The sequence below is a fragment of the Rhinopithecus bieti genome, unplaced genomic scaffold (assembly GCF_001698545.2).
Source record: "Rhinopithecus bieti isolate Rb0 unplaced genomic scaffold, ASM169854v2 scaffold_31823, whole genome shotgun sequence".
NCBI lineage: Eukaryota > Metazoa > Chordata > Mammalia > Primates > Cercopithecidae > Rhinopithecus > Rhinopithecus bieti.
Genome location: NW_016814121.1, coordinates 697,710 through 707,077, shown reverse-complemented (window position 1 = coordinate 707,077; position 9,368 = coordinate 697,710).

Sequence of the window (9,368 nt, the reverse complement as noted above, 5' to 3'; positions counted from 1 at the left end):
TTAAGAGCCGAGCTCCCCGAGAGAGAAATACTTGGCCTTTTTAAAGGCTTACAACTTTAAGGGGTCCACGTGAAAGGGTCGTAAATGAGCTGCCAAGGGAGGGGTTTCTCCCGAGGCTTCACCTCCTCTCTTGTGTACTCTGGGTGGCCTAGGGATATGTTTATCTTGCGGAGGCGCAAACACTGTGGGCTCAAGAGTGGGGAGCCTCTCTCCCTGGTAAGGAGAAGGCACCACTGGGATCACTGGTGCCATCTCCTGCAATGGATCTTCTGATGTTGGGTCGAACAGAACTTCAGGAGTTGATTTCCCTCGGCGAGTGGAGCAGGATCCTTCCTTGGCTATCTGTCCCTTTGCTACTAGCACTGCTGCTGCTTGCCCTCTTAGCCACTGTGGGGGGTCTAGCACCAGTTGTAACCAAGTGTCTCTGTATGGGAACTGGTCTGAGTGTCCTGACTTCCCAGTTACCTTGTGCCATACCTTAGAAACAAGGAACCTGTCCAGGCTTCCTTCTGATGGCCAACCCACTTCTAATGTTGGCCAATCTATTTCACACAAAGTTCTAAGTTTTCCTGGTGTCATAGTAACCCCATAGTCTCCATTAAATCCCTTGTTAAAATTTTTCAACATAGCTCCTAGCGGAGTGGGCATACTTTGTGTCTGACCCATGTTTCCTCGAGACAAAACACCACACTCACACCACGTGCACACCACAAAACAAAGAATGGGTAAGAAGGGCACACACACACCTTTTCAGTTTATACCAAACCAGAATCAAAACCAAAATCAGAGTATCCAGAAATCCGAGCCAGGTCAAAACCAAAACCAAAGTATCAAACAATTCAAGTCAAGTCAAAAACCAAAGTATCAAGCAATCAATTCAAGTCAAAAACAAAACCAAAGTGCTGGTACAGGCACGCCGTGGGTGATCAAGTCACGCTTCCACTCAAATGGAGTGGGCAAGTTCCAAAGACTAGCCTTACCAAGTTTCAGCTGTCCAGACTTAAAGTGCCAGTTCCTTCCCGGCGTTCAGCCACTGTGTTGATCCTCCACAGGGGCCTGCTGTGCACTGCTCTGACGAGGCATTCCACCGGGGCAAATGCCTACCCGGGAGCGCTCTCAGGATCTACATCGCTCAAGCTGGCCAGAGTCCCCCGAAGGGATGCTCTACAGGGCAGGCATAAGCTGCCTAAGGGGCTGCCTTGACCATCCGTTAATCACCTCGCTTCCCGGTCAGGGAACCAAGAAATGTAGCAGGAGTGGTAGTGGTCTCCTTCCTTAGCTTATCAGCCAGAGTTATTTGTCTCGTGACCAAGAGAATTAAGGAGCGTGGACACAAAGGGTGAGGTTGAAGTAAAAGTTTAATAAGTGGAAGAAAGCTCTCTGCAGCAGAGAGGGAGCCCAAATGATTTGCTGTTTTTACAGTTGAATGCAAAGCCTTTTATAAGAAACTGATGAGGGCTGGGCATCTCATTTGCATAAAGGCACAAACTTCTGATAGCTCCCTACCCCACTCTCCTAATGCACATGCAGCCCCTTAGCTTGAGTTCTCTATATTGCTTTGTTCCCCGTACTGCACATTTGTTGAGAGATGGAATTTTCCATTGTGGGCATGTCTAGGCAAGTCACCTGTGTAGGCTTTTTCATCTGTGGAGCTGTGGGCGTGTCTCAGGCAAGCCCCCCTGTGCAAGTTCCCTTATCTGTGCCTGCAGCCTGATTTTTCAGGCTGTTCTTTGGTTTGAAAGAATTCAACTGAAGCCAGGTGTGGTGGCTCATGCCTGTAATCCCAGCACTTTGGGAGGCCAAAGCAGGTGGATCACAAGGTCAGAAGATCTAGACCATACTGGCTAACATGGTGAAACCCTGTCTCTACTAAAAAAAAATACAAAAAATTAGCCAGGCGTGGTGGTGGGCACCTGTAGTCCCAGCTACTCAGGAGGCCGAGGCAGGAGAATGGTGTGAATCCGGGAGGCAGAAATTGCAGTGAACCGAGATCACGCCACTGCACTCCAGCCTTGGTAACAGAGCGAGACTCCATCTCAAAAAAAGAAAAACAAAAAATAGAATTCAACTGAAGACCCACCCTAACTGACTGCCTGACTGATTTCTTTCTCCTCTCTCAGAGACTGTGACAAAAATGACATGTGTTATTTCCAGGTCAAGGCAGTTAAGGCCAGAATGCCTTATCCATTCCTCTCGTTCCACAGAGATCTCATAGATAACATGTTCTCCATAATGTCTCCTCTAGCCTGGGGTCCTGAGTGACTGTATGGAGCAGAGAGAGGCTCCTGTTGGCTCTCACTTGAGATGTAGCATGAGCAAGGAATAAGCCTGTGTTGTGTAAACCAGTGGTGATTTAAGGCTACTTTGTTGCACCAATTAGTAACAGTAGTCCTGACTAATGCAACTACATATCAGATGGTTTCTACTTTCTCTCTCAGAAACTGAAATGCTCAGAATGTTAGGAGAAGAAACTAAGGGCATTAGCAGATTTAATAACCACCAGCAAGAATTCCCAAATGATGGCCGGGTGTGGTGGTGGCTCATATCTATAATCCCAGTGCTTTAGGAGGCCGAGATGGAAAGATCACTTGAGCCCGGAAGTTGAAGACCAGCCTGAGCAAAATAGTGGAACCCTGTCTCTACAAAAAAAAGAAAAATTTTAATCAGCCACTGCCGCAGTCCCAGCTAATCTGAAGGCTGAGGTGGGAAGATCATGTCAGACTAGGAGTTTGAGGCTGCAGTGAGCTATCATTGCACCACTGCAATCCAATCTGAGTGACAGAGCAAGATTCTGTCTCTAAAAAAAAAAAAAAAAAAAAAAAAAAAAAAAAAAAAAAAAAAAAAAAAAACTTCCCAAGTTAACAAGTCTACCTCCTAAACACTTTGGAACAGTTCTAAAAGAAGTTGATCTGAACGCACAACATCAGAAATTCTTAAGACATCACCCTGGCTAGGGACGCCCCAGGTGTTACCTGTGGCCTGGCCACCCATTCAGCCCCCTTGGTTGCGCCTCATAAACATTTTATGGACCCTGTTCAATTGCAAAGCGATTCACACTATTAACTCCCATCATGGTTTTATTGTGGAAAGATGTTGCAAGCTCGGTCCACGCAAGCGGAGCCATGCGTCAGTTCAGGAATCACGGCTGCCAAAGCCCAGCTGGAGCAGGTGCAGACGCAGATTGGCCACTCGTGGCTGATGGACTGCTCCCAATCTTACCCCCAGCCGGCTGGCACTGAGCCCTGAGGCTTCATCCTCCCAACAAAGGTCCTGGAAATGGCTGGACTGAATTAGTCCCCCATATAACATGGGATGATCTTGCATTCACCCCAGTGGGATGTATGGTCATAAAAATCTGTTCTGTCAGCCTTCCTGCCTTCATCCGACACCCAGGACAGACCCATGTCCTATTACTGCCAATGCAATTTCACCTCAGACATCTGTAGGGTGATATCTATTCAGGAATGACAGTGAGAGGGAGAGAGAAGGAAAACTTGGGCCCTTGACATGCTGAGCATGAGAAGAGGAGTGAGGGGTAAGCAGGCTGGTTGTTTCCCCTCCCCAGCCACGGATAATTTGCATAAAGCCGCATTTTCCCCAGCAACAGTCTCTGATTGGTCCCTGTCTGTCCACCGGCTGACTCCAGTCCTGACCAGCCTGTTCTCAGTCCGCCTGCCAGGACACATTCTAAAGACTAAAGACTGAGAGAGATCCAGCTCAGCCCCACTCCTCCCCTTTAACCCTCAGATCTAGATTACAACCTTTTGAGGCTCCAAGCATTGACTACGGCGATGCCCCCAGCCACTGTCTCAGCTCCTCACTGTGCAACTCGCAACAAAACAGTATTTTGCAGAATGACACAAAACTGACATTGATGCTGGAATTCAAATAGCCTTATTCTGGATTTTCAGATTGCAAAATCCTGAATAAGGTTGTCAAGAATGAGTACCTCTCTGTCTCTTAGGGTGTGTGTTCTTGTGTGAGTGTGTACCTGGATGTGAGCGTGGGTGACTCTGGTGTGAGTCTGGGTGCAGGGGTGTGAATATGTGTGTTTCCTGGCTTTTTATTTCTGGGGGGACAGAGTCTTGCTCTGTCACCTACGCTGGAGTGCAGGGTCGCGATCTCAGCTCACTGCAAATTCCTCCTCCCAGGTTCAAGCAATTCTTATGCCTCAGCCTCCCGAGTAGCTGGGACTACAGTCGTGCACCACCATGCCCGGCTAATTTTTGTATTTCTAGTAGAGATGGGGTTTCACCATGTTGGCCAGTTTTGTCTCGAACTTCTGACATTAAGCGTTCCACCCACCTTGGCTTCCCAAAGTGCTAGGATTACAGGCGTGAGCCACCACACCCAGCCCTTTTTTTTTTTTTTTTTTTTGAGATGGAGTCTCACTCTGTCACCCAGGCTGGAGTGCAGTGACGCGATCTCGGCTCACTGCAACCTCCGCCTCCTGGGTTCAAGTGATTCTCCTGTTTCAGCCTCCTGAGTAGCTGGGGTTACAGGCACGCACCACCACGCTCAGTTAATTTTTGTATTTTTAGCAGAGATGTGATTTTCCCATGTCAGCCAGGCTGGTCTCGAACTCCTGAACTCAGGTCATCTGCGGCTCAGCCTCCCAAAGTGCTGGGATTACAGGCGTGAGCCACCACACCCAGCCTGTTTCCTGACTTTTGATTGGCCCCTGAGCCTGTCTCCTCACCTTTCTTCGGGATTTATCTTCTTCACAGCTTCTCTGTCTATGGAGGGCCCCAGACAGGCTTTACTTCCCAAAGGAAACCAGGCAAAGTCGTTTTGCGATGTGGCTGGAGGGCCAGGATCATGCCAGGGAGAGAAGGCAGAGGGGCAGGACGTGGAGGCAGGTGCTCAAAGGATCTGGACGCAAGGAGGGAGGGCTTGAGGTCTATTAGGTGAGGGTACTTCCTTTAATGTCCACCCATCCAGATTGTAGTGACAGAGGGACAGGCTGAGCCCAAGGCCCTGTGGCCAACGCCACCCCCATCACCATAACAAGCTCCTACTATGTGCCTTGTGCCAGGTGGTTTGCACACAGTCCCGTTGAATCCTCACAACAATCCCTATGCACCTTTTTTTTTTTTTTTTTTGAGACAGAGTCTTGCTCTGTCGCTCAGGCTGGAGTGCCATGCTGTGATCTTGGCTCACTGCAACCTCTGCCTCCCATATTCAGGCAATTCTCCTGCCTCAGTGCCCCAAGTAACTGGGATTACAGGCGCCTGCCACCACACCCAGCTAATTTTTGTATTTTTAGTAAAGACAGGGTTTTGTCATGTTGGCCAGGCTGGTCTCAAACTCCTGACCTCAGGTGATCTGCCCACCTCAACCTCCCAAAGTGCTAGGATTACAAGCATGAGCCACCGCGCCCAGCCCCTATGTACTCTTCTTCCCAATTTTACAGATGAACACTGGAAGCACAGAGAGGTTAAGTGACTTTCCCAGGGTCACACAGCTGGTAAACGGGGAGCTAGGTTTCAAACCTAGCGGGTCTCGCTCTAAAGGCTGTGCTCTTTCTGCTAAGTCATGATACCTCCAGGGAGGAACACATCAGGTATTAGAAGTGGCAGGACTAAGCAGAGGCCAGAGCCAAGGAGACCCATGTGGATAGGCAACAAGGATACAAGAAAGTGGGGAAGTCGGCCGGGCGCGGTGGCTCACGCCTGTAATCCCAGCACTTTGGAAGGTCGAGGTGGGCGGATCACGGGGTCAGGAGATCGAGACTATCCTGGCCAACATGCTGAAACCCCATCTCTACTAAAAATACAAAAATTAGCTAGGCGTGATGACGCGTGCCTGTAATCCCAGCTACTTGGGAGGTTGAGGCAGGAGAATCGCTTGAACCAGGGAGGCAGAAGTTGAAGTGAACGGAGATCACACCACCGCACTCTAGCCTGGCGACAAAGTGAGACTCTGTCTCAAAAAAAAAAAAAAGAAAAGAAAAGAAAGAAAGTGGGGAAGTATTGGATAAAGACACCCCAGGCCAGGCCAGGCACGGTGGCTTATGCCTGTGATTCCAGCATTTTGGGAGGCCAAAGTGGGAGAATCACCTGTGGTCAGGAGTTCCAGACCAGCCTGGCCAACACAGTGAAATACAAAAATTAGTCAGGCGCATGCCTATAGTCCCTGCTACTCAGGTGGCTGAGGTGTGAGGATCGCTTGAACCCAGGAGGCAGAGGTTGCAGTGAGCCAAGATCCCACTGCACTCCATCCTGGGCGACAGAGTGAGACTCTTCCAAAAAAAAAAAAAATACCCCAAAGGCATACTCTGGTCAGGCCAAGGGGTACCTTGGAGAGAACGTGGGGGCCAAGCAAATAAACTCCTGTGATATGAGGTGGGGTGGGCAACTGTACCAGCAGCTCTTTTTTGTTGTTGTTGTTGAAGAAAGAAAGAAAGAAAGAAAGAAAGAAAGAAAGAAAGAAAGAAAGAAAGAAAGAAAGAAAGAAAGAAAGAAAGAAAGAAAGAGAGAGAGAAAGAAAAGAAGAAGAAAGGAGAGGGGAGGGGAGGAGAGGAGAGGAGAGGAGAGGAGAGGAGAAAGGAGAGGAGAAAGAAGAGAAAGGAAGGAGGGAGGGAAGGAGGGAAGGAAGGAAAAGACTATAAATCGCAGCAAAATAGAATCCTCCCTCTCACTGCATGTCCAAGGGCAACCAGCTGACCCTTCACAATATTCCAAATTCCCGGTCCCATAAAATAGTGGCAATGGCCACCCCAGCCCCTCAACAAGGATCTGCCACAATACAGTGACCTATTTCCTCAAGTCAGCAAAGACCTTCGAGGCCCCCGGGTGCCCTAAAAATACAGCTGCTTACACGGCCAGAGCAGCAGCAAAGATGCTGCCTGGGCTCCATGTGCTCGTCAAGATGCACGCTTTGGAAAAATAACAAAGAGCTGTAGCTTTTCCACGGAGAGGACAGCCGGACAGCAGGGTGGGTGCTCAGTGAGCTCTGCGGGACGGACCCATCTGCAGTTCATCCTAACCGCACCTTACCTTCTCCTTCATGAGCAGTTTGCTATCATTCTGTTCAATTGCTTGTTGTGCTAACGTTTGGCATTGCCTTTATTTACTTTGCACATGACCCATTCCCAGGCTGAGGCAGACACTTCACTTCTCTCTCCGCAGAGTAAGCGTGAGAGTCCAGCGTGGTGGCTCATACTTGTAATAATCCCAGTGCTTTGGGAGGCCGAGGCAGGAGGATGGCTTGAGGTCAGGAATTCAAGACCAGCTTGGACAACAGAACAAGACCCTAAAAATTAAAAGTGCTTCACTGCACCACAGTCTGGGTGACGGAGAATGACTATCAAAAAAAAAAAAAAAAGAGCTGGTGGTACAGTTGCCCACCCCACCTCATATCAGAGGAGTTTATTGCTTGGCCTCCACATTCTCTCCAAGGTACCCCTCAGCCTGACCAGAGAAGAGCCTTTGGGGTATTTTTTTTTTTTTTTTTTTTTTTTTGAGGAGTCTCACTCTGTCGCCCAGGATGGCCTCATGATCCGCCCGCCTCGGCCTCCCAAAGTGCTGTGATTACGTAAGAGACCGTGACGCTGAGGCGCAGTGGCTCACACTTGTAATCCCAAGTTACAAGTATGGGAGGCTGAGTAGGAAGGATCAGTTGACGCCAGGAGTTCGAGACCAGCCTGGGTAACATAGTGAGACCCTCATCTCTACAAAATGTAAAAATATTAGCCAGCCATGGTGGTGCATGCCTATAATTTCAGAATGTCGTGGCCCATGCCTGCAGTCCCAGCCACTCAGGAAGCTGAGGCAGGAGGATTGCTTCAGCCCAGAACTTCAAGGCCACAGTGAGCTATGACAGTGACACTGCTCTCCAACTTAGGTGACAGATTGAGACCCCATCTCTTTAAAAATAAATTTTTTTTTTTTTTAAATTTGCTGGGCGCTGTGATGCACACCTGTAGTCCTAGCTACTCAGGAGGCTGAGGCGGGAGGATTGCTTGAGCACAGACGTTCAAGGTTACAGTGAGTGCTCCAGCCTGGGCAACAGAGCACGATCTTGTCTCTAAAATAAAGATAAAATTAAAATCCAAGTAAAATAAATCTTTAAAAGAAACAAAGTGTTTCTCAAACATTCATGTACAGGGACATCGGGTAGACTGAAAAAATGAGCAGTACCTTCCCTGGAAACAATTCATCCTCCACCCCCAGAAAAAGGCAACTGGACCCAGAAAAGTAAGCCTTTTAAATTGTGGAGTCTGGGCTGGGCGCCATGGCTCACGCCTGTCATCCCAGCACTTTGGGAGGCCGAGGGGGGCAGGTCACTTGAGGTCAGGAGTTCGAGATCAAGCTGGCCAACATGGTAAGACCTCCTCTGTACTAAAAATACAAAAATTAGCCAGGCGTGGTGGCTCACACCTGTAGTCTCAGCTACTTGGGAGGCTGAGACAGGAGAATCACTTGAACCCAAGAGGCAGAGGTTGCGATGAGCCGAGATCGTGCTACTGCACTCAAGCCTGGGCGACAGGGTGGGACTCCTTAAAAAAAATAAATAAAAGGTGGAGTCTGGGTTATAGGCCCCAAGGTTCTGAACTTCTAACAAGCTCCCAAGAAGGCCCAAGCTCCTGGTCCATGGACCACACTTGCAGTAGCAGGGTTCCAATAGTATTTCCTGGCCAAAGCCGGTGGCTCACACCTGTAATCCCAGCACTCTGGAAGGCAGCAGGCAGAACACCTGAGGTCAGGAGATTGAGACCAACCTGGCTAACATGGTGAAACCCCGTCTCTACTAAAAATACAAAAATCAGTTGGGCGTGGTGGTGCACACCTGTAATCCCAGCTACTCGGGATTCTAAGGCAGGAGAATCGCTTGAACGTGGGAGGGGGAGGTTGGAGTGAGCTGTGATGACACCACGGCACTTCAGCCTGGGCGACAGAACAAGACCCTATCTCAAAAAAAATAAAATACTGGCTGGGCACAGTGACTCACTCCCATAATCCCAGCACTTTGGGAGGCCGAGGTGGGTGGATCACCTGAGGTCAGGAGTTCAAGACCAGCCTGGTCAACATGGGGAAACCCTGTCTCTACTAAAAATACAAAAATTAGCTGGGCATGGTGACAGGCACCTAGGTACTCAGGAGGCCGAGACAGGAGAATCGCTTGAACCCAGGACGCAGAGGTTGCAGTGGGCCGAGATCACACCACTGCACTCCAGCCTGGGCCACAAAAGCAAAACTCTGTCTTAAAAAAAAAAAAAAAGATGTTTATTTATTCAAATGAGGAATGCACATGTACAAAATTCCAAAGGTACAAAAGAGTAAGCTGTTAGAATTTCATGTTTCTCTCCTGTCTCGAAGCCAAGTTGGTTTGTTCTCCCAAGGGAAAGGCTGTTTCCAATTTCTTTT